Source organism: Orcinus orca, chromosome 7 (assembly GCF_937001465.1).
Source record: "Orcinus orca chromosome 7, mOrcOrc1.1, whole genome shotgun sequence".
NCBI lineage: Eukaryota > Metazoa > Chordata > Mammalia > Artiodactyla > Delphinidae > Orcinus > Orcinus orca.
In genome coordinates this window covers 64,522,009-64,544,946 of record NC_064565.1, presented here as the reverse complement: position 1 = coordinate 64,544,946, position 22,938 = coordinate 64,522,009, and the positions used below count along the sequence as shown (strand labels likewise).

General features: G+C 38.1%; 2 long non-coding RNA genes across 3 annotated transcripts in view; one reads left to right on the top strand and one right to left on the bottom strand.

Moving 5' to 3' along the window:
* LOC117200505 (uncharacterized) overlaps positions 1-22,372 on the top strand; it is a 222,746-nt gene extending 200,374 nt beyond the window's left edge. For both annotated transcript variants that reach the window (XR_004482083.2, XR_004482082.2), the window contains one exon: positions 22,119-22,372. This is a non-coding gene — a long non-coding RNA (uncharacterized LOC117200505). The remainder of the gene's footprint in view (positions 1-22,118) is intronic.
* LOC125964951 (uncharacterized) overlaps positions 13,342-22,938 on the bottom strand; it is a 37,965-nt gene continuing 28,368 nt past the window's right edge. Inside the window, exons 3-4 of the long non-coding RNA XR_007478297.1 lie at positions 15,144-15,224; positions 13,342-13,430 (exon numbers count right to left, since the gene is read on the bottom strand). This is a non-coding gene — a long non-coding RNA (uncharacterized LOC125964951). The remainder of the gene's footprint in view (positions 13,431-15,143; positions 15,225-22,938) is intronic.

Sequence of the window (22,938 nt, the reverse complement as noted above, 5' to 3'; positions counted from 1 at the left end):
TCTTATTAGCCAATCAGAATATTTGATTTCTCCTTCTAACACATTCAGATGTTTGAAGATAAAGCTTGCTGATGATGCTGGTTCCTTTCTATACCTCTGGAGTCTCTGAAAGAAGAAAGCTCTCAAAGTAGTTTACAGCCATATTGAGTTTATTACAAGGTGGTCATTTTCTTAGGGCATTTTTAGAGTGCTCTGTGATTATTAAAACCAACCAACAAACAAACCAACTCCTTTTGAGCTTTAGTTTCCAAGGTGTTTTCTATACTAGGGATGGAAATATATGGTAACTATAAAAACATCAGTCATATCCTGATATAAGGATTTCTGCCCCCCTCCACACACACGTGCACTTGTAGTAACTACAGCTGTTGTGATTGGACATTAAATGATGATGCGGTTACCACCCAGGCAGCAGCAAAAGGTAGGGAGCCAAGAAAGCCCAGGAAAATGGTCTAGACTTGCACTGTCCAGTAACATAAGCAGTGGCCACACATGTGGCTACTAAGTACTTGAAATGTCGCTAGTGAGACTGAAGAAACAAATTGAAAAATTTTTTGCTTTTAATTACTTAAGATTTAAATTTAAATAGCCAGTGAATTTTTAAAAATCATTTTTTCAGCCACACTAATTACATTTCTGGGTTTTTTGTTCTGTTTTGCCGAATCACACAGCTTGCGGGATCTTATTTCACTGACCAGGGATTGAACCTGGGCCACGGCAGTGAAAGCGCTGAGTCCTAAGCACTGGACCACCAGGGAATTCCCAACACTAGTTACATTTCAATTGCTCAGTAGTCACATGTGGCAAGTGGCCCTTAGACTGAGCAGTGCAGCTATAGAAGATACCCATCATCCCAGAAAGTTCTATTGGGTAGCAGTAATCTTCGGAGTCAAGGGGGATGGTAAGAAGACGTAGGAGTCTTTCTTCTTTTTGTTTTACCTTATCCTATGTCCAGACACTCTCAACACTATAGAAATGCAAGGTTCAGAAGGAGGGAGAGGGAACTGATAATGTACAACTTACAAAGGAGCTTTGTGGTGGACAGAGCTGTAGCCAACATGCTGGGAGCAGAAGCTGAGGAGGGTTCTACTGCAAGAGAGCTGCTACACCTTTCAGGTGTCCGGATGTGCTGACTGTCAGAATCAATTTAGTGAAAGACTACAATGGTAGTGGAGTTGAAGACAAATGTTGAAAATAACAGCCAGAGGTGTAAACCTTTCATCTTTTTCTCCCACACTACTCTCTTGTGTGGGAAGAACAATCCTGGAACCTAAACATCATCTTCTTTACATTTCTTCTTAAACTTTAATGTGCATGTGAATCACCCAGGCATCTGGTTAAAATGCAGATTCTTATTCAGTAGGTCTGTAATGCAGCCTGCTCTTCTACATATCTGACAAGCAACTAGATAATGCAAATGGTCAAGGACCACACTTAGGGTTGCAAAGATCCAGAATGTCTAGAAAATATTTGCACTTCAGACCTTCTGTATGAACACTGTCCTAATTGCTGGTTTAAAAGTAGAAGGTCACACCTCTCCAGAAATCAATATGCCTTCAGTTTTAAAATGACTAGGGAAGTTAGGTTGGGAGTAGGGGGTGGAGGGAGTCTGTGTTGTTTTTGGAGCAATCAGGCTCATTACCTGGAATAAATATGTTCCAATGTTTTCATGGAGAAGTATGGAATATTTAAAATTTGTGGAGCACCGACCTACAAAAAAATTCAAATTTCTTACATAAGTAAAAATCAAGTTACATGTTTCATTTTAGTACTGTGATTATTTTTGTAACACTAAGCCTTTGAACAGAAGGCAGTTTCTATCTGATACTATGATTTAGAGCTAGTTGAAGAAGGAATCGATTTTAAGTAGAGGCCAGCTATTGATCAGGAAGGAGAATGGGAAACTGGAACATTTCTCAAATACGGAAAAATTCAGAATTAAAAGCAGAGGAATTGCTATTTGGAAAAATGCAATCAGGAGTTTTCATAATATCTAGATGCACTATAGGGCTTTTCTACTTCTGATAAAGATGGAGAGGTTGGGAATAGCTAAGGAGCAGAGGATCCAAAAGGAATGAGGTATCTATGTCTGTTCCTTGGTTAAGACTTGCATGACAAGCAGGATTGGCTGAGCAAGTGTAGCTGCTTGAAAGGACCGTTGGGCTGCCGAGTCTAAAGCATCACTGTGCGTATATGCCAGGAGGATTTAGACCCCAAACTAAAGACCCAGCTTTGTTACTTCTGCTCATATTGATGTAGGAGATAGATGGGCCCCAGGCTGAGCAGCTGGAGTTTGTCCCCTGTGGACAGATACTCCATAATAGGGGGATAATTGGAGAGGATGAGCCCTGCCCAGATAAAAGATAGAGACCACATATTTCTCATTCTCGAAGTCAAGGAGAACTTCCCGAATATAAAGCTCCTTGAAGGTCAAAAAGGGAGGGAGCGCCACCCCATAGTAGGTGATGTCAACCTACCCATAGGTCTTTTTGCTGGAATCCATCTTGGCTAAGAGGTGCACGTGCACACATGGGAGGATCCTGAGATATACCAAATACGGACTCAGAACCAGGCAAAGCAAAATGATTGGAAAAAGGAAACCCAGAAGAAATGCCCCATATAAGTGATTTAAACTACCACGAGGGCATGACTGTCTCTCTGAGTCTGCCCGTGTGTCTATCCACACATACTTTTTTCCTCCTAATAAACACTTTACTTGTTTCACTACTTTCTGTCTTTGTGGGAATTCTTTTCCGCAAAGCCAACGGGCCAGGGCCTTGTCACTGGCTACTGGTTCCTGGTGGTCTAGTGGCTAGGATTCAGTGCTCTTACTGCCATGGCCTGACCTCAATCTCTGGCTGGGAACCGAAACCCTGCTTCAAGCCACTGCAGGCCGAGGCCACGTGAGATCAATATCTAGAGGAGGAAACAAGACCAGATTGAGTAGAAATTTGAGGCATCCTCACAAGGTTCATGCTTTGCTTAGTTGCTTTTTAAATAAAGAGTTCAATGTTTATGGAAAAGTCAAAATTGAGAGGAAAAGCATGCCCTCTAGATTTACCATTTATTCATGCTCAAGGGAACCTGTGGTGCCCATTTATTTTATTTGTTGCTTAACCATAAATCTAGAAACCCTCGTCCACCTGGTGGAAATTACCTAAAATTGCAGATATGTCGTACTAGAAGTAAAGTGTCTGATGAGTGCTAGTCATAATAATAAAAACTAACAAAAAAGAAACAAAGGTCTTTATATCTGAAAAATAACAGCAAACAACTCAAAAAAGATAATGTTGTAGTAACCTAATTCACCATTAGGATATGGTCTGGTTTAACAGAGAGGACTCCACCGGTGGTTAGACCTATTGCCAAGCATAAAAGAAAGTCAACTCAAGATTGAAGAGAGTTGATATGATGTACAATGGATGAAACATTTGGCTTGACATCTTCACAGACTAACTCCACCTACCCTTCCATATGTGGGACCCACTTGCTCAGATGCTACCATTTGGATTTATGTGGTGCCGAGGTAGCTGCACCAATTCAGAAGGAGATAAGGGAGCTTCTGCAGCAATTTCTGGGTTTACCTTTTGCTGAAATTCTTTTCCTCTTCTTCCTTTTTCTTCCTCAGGGAATTCCTACATTCTCTGTCCTCTCCTATTAGTACTACTTCTACCCCCCCTACCTCAATGCACTTAAAAAATTTCCTGTACTGTGAAATTTACTTGCTATATTTCTTTTTCATTATCTGTTTCTCTCCCACTAGAATATAAGCTCCTTGAGGGCAGGGCTCTTTGCTTTGTTCATGGATGGATCCTGAAGAGCAGTGCTGGGCACAGAGCAGGTGCTTGGTGTTTATCTACTGAAGGAATGATGATGTTTTGGCTTTGAGATGGGGCCTGGGTATCTCTGTCACCTCTTATGAATTCCTCCTTTATGCTTTTTCATTATACTGATTTTTAAAAAATTCTTTATAGGTGGCAAATTAGCTCCAACCTTTGCAGATCTGTTTCATCTTCATTTTCCTTTTCCCTCTGCCTTTCTCAGTATCTTCTTTTGTACTTTCAGGTCTCAATTTAAGTGTTACTTCTTCCAAAAGCTTTCTCTGACCTCAAAGACTAAAATAGGATCTCCTGCCCCATGCTCTTGCCACATGGTTGTCCCAAGTCACAAATTTATCCCCCTTTTTGTAACTATCTCATTCCCTCACAAGACTAAACTTTGAGAAGGAATCAAGCCTACATTATTATCGTTGTGTGCTCTACTATACAGTAAGCACTATGCCAAGGACATAATAGGAGCTCAACACATATGTGTTGAATGAGTGAAGGAATAATTTTTTTGTTTGTTTGGTTTTTGGGTTTTTTTGTGTTTTTTTTGCGGTACGCGGGCCTTTCACTGTTGTGGCCTCTCCCATTGCGTAGCACAGGCTCCGGACGCACAGGCTCTGGACGTGCAGGCTCAGCAGCCATGGCTCATGGGCCCAGCTGCTCCGTGGCGTGTGGGATCTTCCCGGACCGGGGCACGAACCCGTGTCCCCTGCATCGGCAGGTGGACTCTCAACCACTGCGCCACCAGGGAAGCCCTAATTATTTGTTTTGAGGTCAGTTTCATCAAAAGTATTATAAGCACTTTGAAAGCAAAGAGAGGATATTTTCACCCCTGTATCTCACCAGGCACAGTGCCTGCATATAGTAGATGCTTGCTAAATATCTGTTGATTGAAAATAACACTTTGGTTTTAATATGTCAGATAGTCTACAACTTTAATTATGAGCAAAATAGTGATCGATTGTGAATTATTGAGCTCCAAGATTCTTAAAAAATTCTTTGCAAAATAAAAGATTTTCAAAATAGGGTCAAACTACTTTTATAAAACAGATTGGAAATATTTCCAGGATGCCAGACTATGAGCAGAAAAGTGCCAGACTTTCCCCAGGCTCCTGGGCAAGTGTTCACACACCTCAAGGGCAACCCTACCCTTCTTCAAAGTACAACCACTAAATTAGAATAATGTAGCAGTTAGCAAATGAAAACCATGCGTTATTAAAAGAAAGGAAGTGAAAGGCAAAGCAGGCTGGCCAGTTCTTTATAATTGCTTACTATTTCCCTATTGTGTTTTTAAAACATTACATTTCAAGGGGAAGCTTTTTAATTTGGTTTAATTCTCTGAGGCAACACTGCAAATAAATATCACTCAGAGGACCCAGATTCCTGCCAACTCTTGCTGATGCTAAGGAGCCATGGGCAAGTGACTGAGTTGAAATTTAACTTAAGACTGCTGTAAAAAAGAAAACAGGCAGAGTTGAACTGCACCACGAGCAAAAGCTGTTCTGTTTTCACAGTGGGGGATCACTGCATACCCAGCAAGTGGGAAGAAATGAGAATACCTGCCGTGGAGATTTGAGAGGGAAATTGATTGCACACATTTAAATAGATGGGGCTAAGATTTTTCCCTGACAGTAAAACCCCAGAATTCTAAGATGCGGAATTTGAGAACAAATGCTTTGAGGTGGACACTGAGAAGTGTGAACTCTCTCTTATCCTCCTAAATCCTTCTTGGATGCAAGCCAGAAAGCTTCCCAAACCACTGGCATAACTATAAGTTTGGGGCACAGTATGCTGAGTCCTTGCTGAGTCCCAAGCAGGCTTGGGAACTTTGCTTGCTGTTTGCTGCAGACACGGTCTCTTCCAGAGGGAACTCATCTGGAAGGCTGTGGAATCTTGGCTCTGGCCCCACTCATTTACTGGTCAGAGAAGGTGATGGAAAACGTGCCTTGGGAAAACACAGATGCGTATGTGAACCGGCAACCTTGTGCTTAACCCTTGATAGCCTGAGGGAGCGGATCTCACGGTGTGGTCCTGGAACTAGCAGCATCAGCAGCAGCCTAGGAACTTGCGAGGAATGCACATTCTGAGGCTGGGGTTGACTGCAGACCAATTAAATCAGAAACTCTGGAGGTGGGGCCGAGTCTTCTAAGAAGCTCTGCAGGTGGTTCTGGCCACACCGAAATTGGACAACTCCTTGCCTAAGATGCTCAGGGAACATGAAAAGATTATGTACCAAAAAGAATACAGTGATAATGACTCAGAATCAATCTATCACTCATGCTAATAAAGGTAGGGAAAGACCAGACAGTCACAAATATCTTGAGGTGTGGCAATGTCAACATCATCATCAGTACCAGTTAGTATTAGGGAAGGTCAGTGTATTGATATTAGTTAGCTATTGCCATGAAATTGTTGTGTAACAAACAAGCACAACATCTCAGGGGTATACAACAGAGTAGACTTTTTTTCTCCTGCATCTGCAGGGTTCAGTTGATCTCAGCTGGGCTCTCTTTTGTGTCTGAGGGCTTGCTAGATCTAGTTTGGGCTTGTTCAGGATGACTTGGCTTTGCTCCCCGTGACCCTCATCCTTCTCCTGAAACCCCCAGATAACACACGCATGTACTTGTCATGGCAATGGCAGAAGTAGGAAACGACAAGCAAAAACACTCAAGGTTTCTTGAGGTCTAGGCTTAGTACTGGCACACCTGTCAGCTCTATCTCATTCTGTTGGCCAAAGCAAGTCATATGTCCAAGACCAGATTCAAGGTATGAGGAAATAGTTTTGCCTTTTTAGTGAGAGAAATTTAACTCACAGGGCAAAGGCATGGATACAAGTAAGGGTGAAGGATTGAGGCCATTCATGTGATCAACCAGTCAACTGTAAATAAGCTTCTCTTTGAGCTCATTAGCAGCACTTACATGATTTGGGATTTGCAAATCCCAAATATGAATTTGACTTAGAAAAAAAGTATCTTTCTTTTTTGCCCCCCAGAGAATACTGATTTTACTGATTTCAGTTGGATCAGCTGTATGATTCTCAGTGAAGACATGTTAAGTCAGATTAACCATGTGAAAAATTAGAGAAAGAATAAAAGGAAAAGTAATTAATTGTGTTTTAAAACTCCATAATATATTGATCATGTTTAAGCCACTTTGTTTCTCAATAATATATCAAATCCAGTCCTTAAAGACAAACTTTCTTATCTACCCTGGACTTTTATTCTTCAGTAAACTCCTGGCATTCTGTATTTACAAGGGGTCATCTTATGTATACTTTGGTCTCAAACAAACTTTGTAAACTAAATCCCACCACAAGCTTTTTGGGTTGGTTTAATGATTGTGTTCATACTGCATTTCTAATTAGCTTCTGACTCGTAGGTGTAGGGGGTAAGTGCAGCTCGCCCATAGTTGCCAGGTGTGATCATTCATGAGCAGAGATTCAAAGTAAGGAGAAATCAGTATGTGGAAACGTGCTGCAAGCAGCCAGAGGCAGGGAGATCCCTGCCTTTTTCCCTGCTGGGATCTTTGAAGTGTGAACCCAATAGAAGAAATAGCAAGTAGCTACAGTTTAATTGTCTTTAACTTCTGAAAATTAGCATTTCCCCATGTTGGTGGCCAAACATCAATTTTCTTTTTGTTTTTTACATGTAATGAAACAAAATGACTTTTTCCTCACTTCCTTGAGTCTTATAGTTGTTTATGATCTGAAAGAAACCTCAGATCATTTTTGAAAACACTCTTATTTTTCTGGTGAAAATACAAGGCCTAAAGCAACGACAGAACTTACTAAAAGTCACCCCGTCGGTTAAGAAAGGCCAACCAGAGAAGCTAGTTTACTCATTACACTACACTTTTCTTTTGGGAAGGGAGTATTCATGAGTTTGATGAATCTAATATAAAATAGGTCCAGGACATTAATGGAATTCAGTTTTCCCATTTGTGAATTGGAGATAAATGTGCTTGTTAGGTGCTTAGAATGTTTGAGTCAGAAACAAGTTCTTTTCTTTTAAAAATTAGAGACTTCTCTGGTGGTGCAGTGGTTAAGAATCCGCCTGCCAATGCAGGGGCCATGGGTTCGAGCCCTGGTCCAGGAAGATCCCACATGCCAAGGAGCATCTGAGCCCTTGTGCCACAACTACTGAAGCCTGCACACTCTAGGGCCGGCGTGTGGAAACTACTGAGCCCGAATGCCACAACTACTGAAGCCCGCGTGCCTGGAGCCCATGCTCTGCAACAAGAGAAGCCACTGCAATGAGAAGCCTGTGGGCCGCAACTAGAGAAAGCCTGCATGCAGCAACGAAGACCCAATGCAGCCAAAAATAAATAAATAAAAATTAGTAATTGTCATTAAGTGATTTGGAAAAAAAGCACCACTGGCTAATCATTTTAAACAAGTTCATGTGGTCAACAGTGAATTCTAGTATACTGAGATGGTCTGTGCTAGGGATAGAGTGAGAGATGGAGTTCAATGTCTTTTTCAACAACTGGAGTTATTTGCTTACTTTTTTTTTTTTTTTTTTTTTTGCGGTACGTGGGCCTCTCACTGTTGTGGCCTCTCCCGTTGCGGAGCACAGGCTCCAGACGCACAGGCTCAGTGGCCATGGCTCATGGGCCTAGCCGCTCTGCGGCATGTGGGATCTTCCCGGACCGGGGCATGAACCCGTGTCCCCTGCATCGGCAGGCAGACTCTCAACCACTGTGCCACCAGGGAAGCCCTAAGTATTTATTTTTTAAAAAGACCTTCAGGGTACAATATGAGCAGGGAGTGGGGGAGTGAGGACTGCTCCAACACTGCCACTAAGTACTCTCAGGGCACCCCTCTCAACCCCCTTGAAAGAGAGGCTGCCAGAAGCCTATGCCTAAAAGTTGCTTGGAATTCATTTCTTCCCTTTCTTTTTTTTTATGATGCTGAAGCAGAGGATAAAAAGATAAAGGATTGCATAACCTGGCACGTGAATGCTTCCCCACTGCGTGCTGCTTTTGTGGGGGAGGAAGTAGCAGCCATCAACCGCTGTTTTATTAATAATGAGGCATTCACATAAATTCCATGCAAAATTGATTTTTGACTGTTATATAAGAATCAAATACCAGGCTTTAAAAAGTAATTGAGAAATCTATTTGTAATTTACTTTGCCTATAAGAACCCGCTGTCCTGCCATAAACAATTTTACAGTATGCCCCCCCACCCCCCTTAAACAGCGATTTTTATACATCTGTTTGGCCTCTCTTGGATGGCATGCAGTCAGGAGGTATAATGAATACAGGTTTGAAACAACATGTGGTCACAATTTCTTTCAGTTTCATCTTCAAGGGGATATCTTGCAAGTTGTGATATCATTTTCATCGCAGTACAGGTGAAGCATGTTAATGGCTAATTATCTGACACAGGGTGTTGACTGATGAATCATAAACGCACTTTGTGGCAGTAAGAGAGCATGATGAACTAGTTAAGCACTGCCCCAAACAAACAAACAAAGCAAAAACCCCAAAACAACAAAAAACCCCAAATCCAAAAAACTAAAAAACCAAAACAATGTTTCTCACTGTCTTCAAATGCCTTAAGCAGCTGTGGTCCAATGAAAAAGTCTCTTGTAACAAAGATTTTCTCTGGGAACCTATTTAATATTCAAGTAATTTTGTGTATATTAAAGTCAGCCGAAAGTATTTAAGGTGTAATTGATTTATTTCTAATTTTTCTTGAGATGGAGATTAGAAGGACAAAAAAATGAAAGAAGACAGCCTCAAGAAGTCAACCTTTTTCATATATTGTAAAACTTCTGTGTATATTTCCTTGGTATTATTTTGCAGAAGGGTACACACTGTTCTAATTCTAGAGCATTTTTTTCTTCTTTTTTAAGGATTCTGAAACCCTAGTAATTAGAAAAATCATTTTACTGAGGTACACTTTACACAGGATAAAATTGTAAGTGTGCAGTTTAATGAATTTAGGTAATTGTATATGGTTGTATAACCATTTCCATGATCAAGATAGAATATTTCCATCACTCTAAAAAGTTCCCTTGTGCCCCTTTGCAGTCAGTCCACTCCCCCCCAGCTCCTGGCCCCAAGGCAACTCATGATTTACTGTCTGTCACTATAGGCTTACCTTTTCTGGAATTTCATATAAATAGAATCATAGTATGTAGTCCTTTGTGTTTAACTTTTGTTCACTTAGCATAAATGTTTTTGACATTCATCCACGTTGTTGAGCATATTAATACTTTGTTTCTTTTAGTGTTGAGTAGTATCCCATGGTATGGATATATTACAATTTGTTTTTCCATTCACTAATCAATATTTAAGTTGTTCTCAGTTTTTGACTATTATGAATAAAGCTGCTGTAAACATTCATGTAAAAATTTTTGTGTGGACACATTTTTATTTCTTTTGGGTAAATAGGAGTGATATTGCTGGGTCATATGATGCATTGTATATATGTTTAACCTTATATGAAACCATACCATTTTATACTTTCACACATGCAATGTATGAGAGTTCTAGTTGCCCCACCTCCTCACCAATACTTTATTGTCAAGTGTGTGATAAATAGTTCATGTACTTTTAATTGGCATTTTCCTCATAATTTGTGATGTTGGACATCTTTTCATATGCCTATTGGCATTTGTATTTCTTCTATTGTGAAGTGTTCAAATCTGTTCAAATCTTTTCGCTATTTTTATTGGATTGTTTCCTTCTTATTGAGTTGTAAGACTTCTTTATATATTCTGGATACAAGCCTTTTGTTAGATATATGTTTTGTATATCGCAGTCTGTTGCTTGGCTTCCCCCTACTCCGGCTCCAGTTTTATTGAGATATAATTGACATACAGCACTTTTTAATTTTAAGATATACAGCATAATGACTTGACTTATATATTCTGTACTGGGAAATGATACCTTTTAGTCTTTTTAACTTTTTTAAGAGCAAAAGCTTTTAATTTTGAAAAAGTCAATTTACTAAATATAATTATTTTATGATTTGTGCTTTTGTGCTTCTTCTAACTGGATGTCATGAACATTTTCTCCTACATTTTCTTCCAGAAATTAAATAGTGTTAGTTCTTATGTTTAAATCTATGATCTATTTTGAGTTCACTTTTCTATGTGTTGTAAGGTAAGGGTAGAGGCTAAAATTATTCCGCTACAGATATCCAGTTGCTCCAGCACCATTTTGCTGATTTTCCCATTTAATTATCTTGGCATCTTTGTCAAAAAAATCAATTGACAATATAAGTTTGGTTCTATCTCTGGACTCTCTATTCTGTCCTACTAATCTATAAAGTCTATCCTTACTCTAATACTGTCTTAATTATGGTAGCTTTTTTGTAAGTCTTAGAATCAGGTAGGATAAATCCTCCAATCTTATTTTTCTTTTTCAAAGTTGTTTTGGCTAGTCTAGGTCTCTTGCATTTCCATACAATTTTTTTTTTTTTTTTTGCGGTACGTGGGCCTCTCACTGTTGTGGCTTCTCCCATTGTGGAGCACAGGCTCCGGACGCGCAGGCTCAGCGGCCATGGCTCACGGATCCAGCCGCTCCGCGGCATGTGGGATCCTCCCGGACCGGGGCACGAACCCGTGTCCCCTGCATCGGCAGGCGGACTCTCAACCACTGCGCCACCAGGGAAGCCCTCCATACAAATTTTAGGATCTGCTTGTCAATTTCTTCAAAGAGACTACTGGGACTTTAATTAGGATGGATTGAATTTATAGATCAACTTGGGAAGAATCCATTCTGAAATATTAAATACACTTTAAACTATTACTAAAATTATAATAAGTACAACATGCACACTAAAATGTCACATGTAACAATTTTTAACACATTGGTGAAAATTAATGTCAATTTCTGCAACCAGGTTAACAAGTTTTTTTCTTTGCAGACAGAATAAGTTCTTTCTGTCGTATCTGTTTAATTAAGGCATGACTTGATATCCCTAACCACTACTAAGACTATTAAAACTATTATTAAAAGACACTTGCACCTGCTGAATCGTGATTTCCTCAATTCTATGTAATCTAAATAAAATACCACATGAAGAGGCAGAGCTAGAATGCCTGTTGCAGCTGTGTTTATCTAGGCAGCTTCATTCTCTCATTAATTGAATTTATAATAAATGTATTATCAGCATATTTAGAAATTAGAATGTCCACAAATTTATACTAATATAAACTTCTTCAAAATGTTTTATATGATTTAACTGCTGGCAAGATTTCAATTGAAATTCTAATAGAGAGTTAGAATAGAGGTACTGCATTTTATTAGAAAGAAAATAGATTTGGAACAACAGAGATCTGAATTTAAATGACAGCTCTATCTCCAAGTGGCTTGTGCAAGTTATTCATATTTATGAGCCCAGTTTGCCTTTCTGTAAAATGGGGATAATAATGCCTAACTCACAGGTGTGATACAATGAAATATTATATGTAAAATACCTAGTGTGTACGTAGGCGAAGTATATAAGGGAATGGTATTAATAAAAGTGGGAGCAAAATGTAGGTCTTGGAATCTGTTGAAAATTTTGGGGGCCTGATGGGTGCTGAAATGGATTGAAAGGCCAAGCAAGGCAGTTGCTTATGCTACGTGTGGCTTACTCGTGGTGGTGTGTCTTCCCTGCCTCCAGGTCCCTAGTAGCAACCTATCCACTTGTAGAAGCTCAGAGTGAAGACCATCACGTCACCAAGCCATGTTCTAGTGGGAAGGTCTGGGACTGGATTGGTAGTGCCAAGTTTAAGTGACCCTCCACAGTCTGTTTGGAAACGCTTATTCCTCAAAAGCTTTCCATAAATGGTAATGGGGTTCAGGGTTATTGGCCTTGAGTGCACTCAGATATTTTTTCAGTTGTTCCTTTGACTGTCCCTTTACTCTTGTCTTCACCCTTTCCTTTATTCCTACTCAGCACAGGCATGTCAGTGAACAGTCATCCTGTGACCACTGTAAGCACCTACAGGCCATCAATACTTGCCCTCAGCTGCTCATTCCTCACTGTCCCAGTGCCATCGGAGATAGAGTGGTGTAGTGAGACAATGTGATGAACACAGACTGGGAGACAGGAGCCTCAGGGTCCATTGCTGTCTCGATAAAATGCCTGACTTGTTCAAGAGGCTGTCATGGGGACCTTTATGAGAAATTGCATGGAGAATTGCTTTGTAAACTGTAGAGTGCTATATAAGCCTCTGAGGTTTTTGTAATATGATGCCACCGTCACCTTGTTCTGTTTCCTCCTGCCACCAGAGCCACAGGAAGTTTAGTCCTATTTAAATTCCGACTTGAATGGAATGGGGTGGTGGTAGGAGGTGAAGGTGGAGTGAGGTGGAGTGGTGGAGTAGTGGTGGCAGCTACACACACAAACCAAAAACCAGAATCCTAGACTCCTGGAGCTGCATAGGACCACACAGGCCATCTGTTTAAACATCTGTGTATGGAAAAAACAAGCGCAGGTCCCAGAGCCTCAGGGAAGCGAAAACTAGGCTTCCCATGGACACCTACCTGAGTATCAGAGATGCATGTACTTTGTAGTTTATGGCTGAGGAAATCTAGACTAAAAGGCTTGCAGATGAGTTGAAGGACAAATGATTCTGGAAAGAATTGGAATATTCTTGGTGTCTAGTAAATAAATAGAAAACAAGAAATGATTCCAAGAAAAGGTGAAAAAATAGATTTCTAATTTTTTAAAGAGGTCTGTCTGATGGTGTTTTATTATTTACAGAAAGCAAGGAATTAGAGTTTTCATGGCAGTGATGCAAATAAAGTCAAAAAGTCTTGGATAGACTAGATGAGCTGAATTTCACTGATTTGTTTTTTGGTTACTGGTCATTTTATTCAGTCATTTTCCTGGTTTACTGAATTTTCTGATTTACTTGCTATTTGTTTTAGTTGGTTAAACTGTCAACTTGCTGTGTCCAGAAGTCTAGTATGTGATAAATGAATTTTTAAAATGTGGTATATCCATACAATGCAATATTATTTAGCCATAAAAAGGAGTGAAGTGCTGACACATGCTACAACATGAATGAATCTTAAAAACATTGTGCTAACTAAAGGAAGCCAGACACGGAAGGCCACGTTATTGCATGGTTCTGTATATAGGAAATGTTCAGAATAGGCAAATAAAAACATAGAAACAGAAGAGAGATAAGTGATTTCTAGGAGCTTGTGGGAGGAGGGAATGGGGAGTGATTGCTAATGGATATGGGTTTTTGCCAGGGTGGGTAGTGGTGGTATTGACAATGTTCTGGAATTAGATAGTGGTGATAGTTATACAACCTTGTGAATATAGTAAAAATCACTGAATTGTACACTTTAAAAAAGGGTGAGGTTTATGGTATGTGAATTATAGCTCAACAGCAACAAAAAAGAAATCTAGTATAATATGTTTTTTAAAAAAATCCTATCATTACAAAAATTCTCAGGTGTTAGGAATAGAATTTTCTTGTCTATCATCTGTACCATGGACGACGGACAGTGATGGTGTAATTGAAAGGAACACTGATCATACCTAGTGGTGTGATCTTGAGCAAAACACTGCACTTCTCTTAGCCTCAGTTGCCTAATCTATAAAATGAAGATAGTAAGTCCTGTCCTACCTATGTCACAGAGTAATGTGAAATAATACTAATAGCATGCATTTATGAGCTCTCATTATCTACCAGCCACTATTGCTGGCATTTTACATGTATGATTGCATTTTTCTTAGGAAGTATTATTCTTATCCTGATTTTACAGGTGAAGAAACTAATGTGTTTAAAACTGCTATACAAATGAAAAGCATGAATATATTAGTTAATTTCACAAAATCATTAAAAATAATGCTTATTTTTTCAGTTTATTAAAGAGATGTGTTCATTGAGAAAATCAGAAGATATAAAAAGCTACAGGGAAGAAAATTAAAACCAACTCATAAACCCAAAGAAAACATATTTTTGTATCTTCAGTTTTTTAAAAGTATACGTATGTATATACATCTATACATCTATGCATATGTATATATAAATTGGTTTTATGTCATAAAAACAATATGGTATTCTGCTTTTAAAAATAAGTTTAATAGATGTACCCTTTTAAGCTGTGTACTCAGGCCAGTAGTTGGTTAGTAATTGAAAAATGGTTAGTAATTGAAAAATGGTTAGTAATTGAAAAATTTGGTTTAAAGCAAGTGAGGCAGACACTGTTGTCATTCTCAGTACTTTCCCTCTTTATCTTAGCTAAAATAACTCTGATTTTGTTCAGATGTGTGGAAAAGAGTAGTTCTGAGAAGGTGAACATTCTCTAGGCTGGGAGGATAAACTTGGATCCATTTAAGCCCCAAGACTGAGATACCTATGATTGTTCTAAGCCAGTCATGACGGTCTCATTCTTCTTTGCCAGCAAGTAGTTTGGGGGTTATCATGTGATCCAGTTCTGCCAGAGAGATATAAGGGGAAGTCTGTTAAGGGTTGTTAAAGATCTTCCTCCTGCTAAGGAGAGAGAAGCTTGAGGTGAAAACCTCCCCATCTCCAACCTGAGCCCTTCCTGCCATTGGCTCCCCAGAGCTATGATTGCCATCTTGTGAACATTGGGAAAAGTCAAGACCACCTCAGGGATGCCAACTCAGAGCCCTGCTGTGTTTTAGTTACTGGATTAACAAACCTTGCAACCACATAGCTTTCAGACTCCTATGTGAAATAATGAGTGCTTAAGTAACTGTGGCCCAAAGTGCAATAGCTAGTGGGGAGCAATAAAATAAATGATGTGGAATTATTCTTAAAATGCATACACTTCTTCCCCCCAACCCACTTTATTATTTATTTATTTTCCTTCCATTTTATTGAGATATAATTGACATACAACTCTGTAAGAGTTTAAGGTGTACAGCATAATAATTTGACTTACATACATCATGAAATGATTGCCGTGATAAGTTTAGTGAACATGCATCATTTCATATAGATACAAAATAAAAGAAAAAGAATATTTCTTCCTGTGATGAGAACTCTTAGGATTAACTCTCTTAACAACTTTCATATATAACATACAGCAGTGTTAACTATATGTTTCATCTTGTACATCACATCCCTAGTACTTATTTATCTGATGACACCTTCATCCAACTGCCCCTCCTCCCCCAACGCTGCCTCTGGTAACCACAAATCTGATCTCTTTTTCTATGAGTTTGTTGGTTTTTATTTGAAGTATAATTGACCTATAACATTATGTTAGTGCCTGGTGCACAACAGAGTGATTTGATATCTATACATTTCAAAATAATCACCACAATAAGTTTAGATACTAGCTGTCACCATACAAAGATATTGTGTCATTATTGTGTAATTATTGTATTATTATTGACTATATTTCCCACACTGTACATCTCAAATCCACGACTCACTTATTTTGTAACTGGAAGTTGGTACCTCTTAATCTCTTTCAACTATTTCTCTCATTCCTCGGACCCCCTCTCCTCTGGCAACCACCTGTTTGTTCTCTGTATCAGTGAGTCTGTTTTTATTTTGTTTGTTTGTTTGTTTTGTTTTTTATATTCCACATATGACATCATATGGTATTTGTCTTTTTCTCTCTGACTTATTTCACTTAGCATAGTAGCCTCTAGTTTCATCCATGTTGTCACAAATGGCAAGATTTCATTCTTTTTAATGGCTGAGTAATATTCCTGTACATACACACACACCACATCTTCTTTATTCATCTATCTGTGGGCACTTAGGTTGCTTCCATATCTTGGCTATTGTAAATAATGTTGCAGTGAACATAGGGGTGCATATATCTTCTAGAATTAGTGTTTTCATTTCCTTCAGATAAATACCCAGGCGTGGAATTGCTGGTATGGTATTTCTATTTTTAATTTGTTGAGGAACTTCCATATTGTTTTCCATAATGGCTGTACCAATTTACAGTCCCACCAACAGTGCACAGGGTTCCCTTTTCTCCACATACTCAACAACACTTGTATTTGTTGTCTTTTTGATATTATTCATTCTGACAGGTGTGAGATGGTATGCCATTGTGGTTTTCATTTGCATTTCCCTGATGATTAGTGATGTTGAGCATCTTTTCATGTGTCTGTTGGCCATCTGTATGTCTGGAAAAATGTCTATTGGAAAAATGTCTATTCAGATCCTCTGCCCATTTTTAATTGGGTTTTTTCTTTGATGTTGAGTTGTATGAGTTCTTTGTATATTTTGGATATTAACCCCTTATCAGATACATTGTTTGCTAATATTTTCTCCTATTCAGTAGGCTGAGGTAGTCTTTTTGTTTGTTGATAGTTTCCATCACTGTGGAAAAGCTTTTTAGTTTGATGTTGTCCCATTTGTTTGTTTTTGTTTCTGTTTCCCTTACCTGAGGAGACAGATCCAAAAAAATATTGCTAAGACTGATGTCAAAGAGTGTACTGCCTCTGGTTTCTTCTAGGAGCTTTATGGTTTCAGGTCTTATATTTAAGTCTTTAATCCATTTTGAGTTTATTTTTGTGTATAGTATGAGAAGGTATTCTTTTGTGTGTAGCTGTCCAGTTTTCCCAACACCATTTATTGGAGAGGCTGTCATTTCCCCATTGTATATTCTTGCCTCCTTTGTCGTAGATTAATTGACCTTGTAAGTGTGGATTCATTTCTGAGTGAATCTATTCTGTTCCATTGATCTGTTTTTGTGCTAGTACCATACTGTTTTGATTACTGTAGTTTTGCAATATAGTTTGAAATCAAGGAGCACAATTCCTCCAGCTTTGTTCTTCTTTCTCAAGGTTGTTTTGGCTATTCAGGACCCTTTGTGTTTCCATACAAATTTTGGAATTCTTTGCTCTAGTTCTATGAAAAATGCCATTGGTACTTTGATAGGGATTGCATTGAATCTGTAGCTTGCCTTGGGTAATATGATCATTTTAACAATATTAATTCTTCCAACCCATGAGCATGGTATATCTTACCATTTGTTTGTGTTGTCTTCAATTTCTTTCATCAATGTCTTACAGTTTTCCAAGTGAAGGTATTTTACTTCCTTAGATTTATTCCTAGGTATTTTATTCTTTTTGATGCAATTGTAAATGGGATTGTTTTCTTGATTTCTTTCTGATAGTTCATTGTTAGAGTATAGAAACACAACAGATTTCTATATATTAGTTTTGTATCCTGCAGCTTTACTGAATCACTGGTGAGTTTTAATAGTTTTTTTGGTGGTATTTTTAGGACTTTCTATATATAGTATTATGTCATCTGCAAACAGTGACAGTTTTACTTCTTTTCAATTTGGATTCCTTTTATTTCTTTTTCTTGTCTGATTGCTATGGATAAGACTTCCAATACTGTGTTGAATAAAAGTGGCAAGAGTGGGCATCCCTGTCTTGTTCCTGATCTTAGAGGAAATGCTTTCAGCTTTTCACCATTGTGTATGATGTTGGCTCTGGGTTTGTCATATACGGCCTTTATTATGTTGAGGTACATTCCCTCTATAACCACATTTTAAGAGTTTTTATCATAAATGGAGTTGAATTTTGTCAAAAGCTTTTTTCTGTATCTATTGAGATGATTGTATGATTTTTATTCTTCAGTTTAGTGTGGTGTATCACATTGATTGATTTGCAGATAGTAAATCATCCTTGTATCCCTGGGATAAATTCTACTTGATCATGGTGTATGATTCTCTTAATGTATTGTTGAATTTGGTTTGCTAATATTTTGTTGAGGATTTTTGCATCTATGTTCATCAGTAATACTGGCCTGTGATTTTCTTTTTTGTGATGTCTTTGGTTTTGGTATGAGAGTGATGCAGGCTTCAGAGCATGAGTTCAAAAGTGTCCCTTCCCCTGCAAATTTTTGGAATGGTTTGAGAATGATAGGGGTTACCTCTTTTTAAAAATGTTTGATAGAATTCATCTGTGAAACTGTCTGGTCCTGCATTTTTTTGTTTGGGGAGATTTTTTTTTTAAGTTACTGATACAATTTCATTCCTGGTAATTGGACTGTTCATATTTTCTATTTTTTTTCCTGATTCATTCTGGAGAGATTGTACATTTCTAGTAATTTGTCTATTTCTTCTAGGTTGTCTATTTTATTGGCATATAATTGTTCATAGTAATCTCTTTTGTATTTCTGTGGTATCAGTTGTAACCTCCTTTTTCATTTCTCATTTTGTTTATTTGGACCTGCTCTCTTTTTTTCAACACATTTCTTAAACATTAAAAAAATACTTAAAGCATACATATAAACATACATTCATTTCAAAATGTGGGCATTAATTATGATGGGCAATCTGTGCTAGCTTTCTTGCACAAACAATACCAAGATTGCACCTCTAATTTCTAGGTTTTTTTGTTTGTCTTGTTTTGAAGTGGGTCAAGAACTTAGAGACAATTATAAGTGGTCTGAGCACAGACCCCTGTTAAATCAGCAATTCTCAATGTGTGGTCCATGGGCTCCTAGAGATTTCCAAGACTCTATAAGGATGTCTGTGAAACTAAAATTATATTCATAATAGTATTAAGGTGTTATTGCCTCTCTCACACTCATCTGTTCATGAGTATGCAGCAAGGTTTTCTAGAGGCTACATGCCTTGATATACCACAATAGATTGAACAGTGAAGCAATATGAATATCGAGCTGCCTTCAATTAAGCCAGGCATTAGAGATTTATAACAATTTCATCACTCTAAATATCTTTGGAAATGTATTTACTTGTTATAAAAATATGTTATTTAACATATAATGAATTTATTATTGTTATCTTAAGAATGAATTCAAAGTTAATAATTTATAAATTCTCAGCTTAATTTTTAAAAAATATTTGTTTATTTTGCTGCACTGGGTCTTATTTGTGGCACCTGGGATCTTCATTGCAGTGTGCAAGATCTTTGTTGTGGCATGCAGGATCTTTTTAGTTGTGGCCTGTGGGGTCTTTTAGTTGCAGCATGTGGGGTCTAGTTCCCTGACCAGGGATCGAACCCGGGCCCCCTGCATTGGGAGCATGGAGTCTTAACCACTGGACTACCAGGGAAGTTCCTCTCAGCTTAATTTTTAATATGGTAAATATCAGTAGGTATTTCCCACATAAAAAGAGGCTATTTAAGGTTCTCAATCATTTTTTAGGAGGGTAAACGGACCAAAAATCTTGAGAATCACTGCTCTAGACTTTATTGATTTTCTCCAATGATTGCTGTTGCCTAGTAACAGTAACTTCTTTTCCTTTCCTTCCTTCCTTCCTTTTTTCTTTTCTTTTTAGCAATTTGCTTTTAGCTAAATTTTGCAAAGCACTCAACTCAACTTTCATAGGAACAGCTATTGTCTTTCTTTTTGCATTCATAATGACAACAGCAAGTACCAAGTTTGTACAAAGGCCTAGGCACAAACACATCCCACTCTTGGTAAGTGTCCACCTAATTGGGGGAAGAGTAGTGCACGGTTGTCTCAATGAGGAATGCTCAGTGTGTTTCACGGAGTCCTAATAAGTGACAAGAGTCAATAAACTATTGACGAATCAGGCAAGTTGGTTAAGTTGATGTGCATTGAGAATGCTTCTACTGTACATCCTTAACCATTTTCATATTGTTGAACAAACTTTTGCTTATACTTTTTAACTTTAAAAAAAAAGCTAAAATGAATATTCTTATACATAAATCTTTGCATGAATATTTATTAGGATAAATTCCTAGAATAAGAATTGATGTGTCAAAAAGTTATGGACATCCTTTTTTAAAAAAATATTTATTTATTTATTTTGGCTGCACCGGGTCTTAGTTGCGGCACACAGGATCTTTGTTATGGCATGCGGAATCTTTAGTTGCAGCATGCAAGCTTCTTAGTTGTGGCATGCATGCAGGATCTAGTTCCCCAACCAGATATCGAACCCCAGGCCCCCTGCACTGGGAGCTTGGAGTCTTACCCACTGGATCACAGTTATGGACATCTTGAAGGTTTTGGTATATATACTCAAATTGCTTTCTGCAAAGGTTGTATAAATTTGTGCATCTACCATTTCTCTATGTCTTTACTAATTCAAAGTATTATCATTAGTAAAGAAACATGCTAATTTTAACCCCACACAATTGCTTTGGTTTTCTAGAAATACAATTTATCTGAAATAGTGAGATCAGATACTTTAAAAAAATTATTAACAATTTGTATTGCTTTTTCTGAGAGTTTCCATTTTATGTCCTTTGACCATTTATTTACAGAGGGGTGCTAGTCAGAATTCTTGGTTGCAAGTGGCAGGAACTGTCAGTTAACTTAAGAAGATGCCAGTTAACTTAAGAATAATAATTGGTTGCTAAGGGTGTTGGGTAGCTCACGGAATTGACGGGAAGGCTGAGAACCAGGCTTGGGCAGGAGCCAAGAGAGACAAGGCACAGCTGACATCCTGCCACAGGAACAGTTAAGACATCATAGCTACCACTATAACTGCTGGACAATGGTTGGCGCCATGACCACTGTCACCATGATTGCTTGACAATGAATCCTTTGGCCCCTGAATTCTGCCACAGCATCTGTGAATAATCTTTAGTAGATTCTATGTGTTTCTCCCTTACCTTCAAAAAGGGAAAGGCTCAGCGTATGATTGGCTGTGTTGAGATCTCATGGCCTCCCACCATTGGCCAGTGGGCAAGGATGGCAGCCTGTCCATAGGGGAATTTCCTCCAAATGGGAGGGCACTTAAACTACAGAAATCCACTACATGGAGCTTTATCCACTGTATGAGCTTCTTATACACAAAGTATATCAACATATTGTCTGTCACATAAAAAAATTATTTTACCAGTTTGCTTGCTTTTAAATCTTATTTATATTTCTTTTTGAAATAGAGAAATTTAATTTTTTTAATGTAGTCAAGCCTATTGACTTTTTCCTTTTTGATATTTTCCATTACATTTAGGCCTGGAAAACCTTCCCCTGATCCTTACATTATGTATTCATCTACTTTCAAAGGTTTTGAAATAATTTAATTTCTTGAATTTTATATTTACATCTTTAAACTGTGCCTGTGCCTGTGTGTTATGTAAGGGAAGGATCTAATTCCTGTCCAGCTTCTGTCCTGTGTAGTTACTCTGCTGTATTGACTGCATAATTCTTTCCACACTGTGTTAACACCTTTATCACATGCTAATTTCTTTATATATCATGCGTGTTTCTAGCCTATTTATTCCATTCCATTGATCTACCCACTGATTTTTGCAGCGGTTTTTTACAGTTTACTTGCTAAAACTTTGTAGGACATTTTAATCACTTCATTACTCATTTTTATTTTTTTTAATTGTAATTTTATTTTATTTATTTATTTATTTATTTATTTATTTTTTGCGGTACTCAGGCCTCTCACTGCTGTGGCTTCTCCCGTTGCGGAGCGCAGGCTCCGGATGCACAGGCTCAGCGGCCATGGCTCGCGGGCCTAGCCGCACCGCGGCATGTGGGATCTTCCCGGACCGGAGCACGAACCCGTGTCCCCCTGCATTGGCAGGCGGACTCTCAACCACTGCGCCACCAGGGAAGCCCTCATTTTTATTTTTAATCTTCCAAAAATGTGTTGGTCAGTCCCCTGTTTTTATTTGTTAAACTTTAGAAATATTTTGCCAAATTTTGAAAATTATCCCCGTGAAGATTGAGTTATATCCTCAAATTAATTTTAGAAGAATTTTTTAACATCTTTATAAAATTGAATTTTCCTATTCAGGAACATTTTTTAAAGTCTTTCTTTGTTTCTTGATAAAATTTGATGTTTGTTCATTCTGGTTCTATACCTAAGTTTTAAAGATTATTCTTGTTTGGAACAAAAAAATTTACTGTTTGTATATCATTCTAACCATTGTGCCTTTGATAATTTTCCATTTTTCCTACAGCTTTGTCTGTTCAGATGATCTACTTCTTCTCAGTACAATCAATAATTTATATTTTATTATGAAATAATCCAGTTCATCAATATTTACAAATTTATTAACATAAAGAATAATTATTTTAGAATTATAATGTATCTGATATATTCTTCTTATTTAAAACTTAAAAAGAAAAATTTGTTTTCTTTTCGGCCGCGCCTCTCTGCTTGCAGGATCTTAGTTCCCCAAGCAGGGATTGAATCCGGGCCCTCAGTGAAAACCCGAGTCCTAAGGACTGCCAGGGAATTCCCTAAAGCTTTT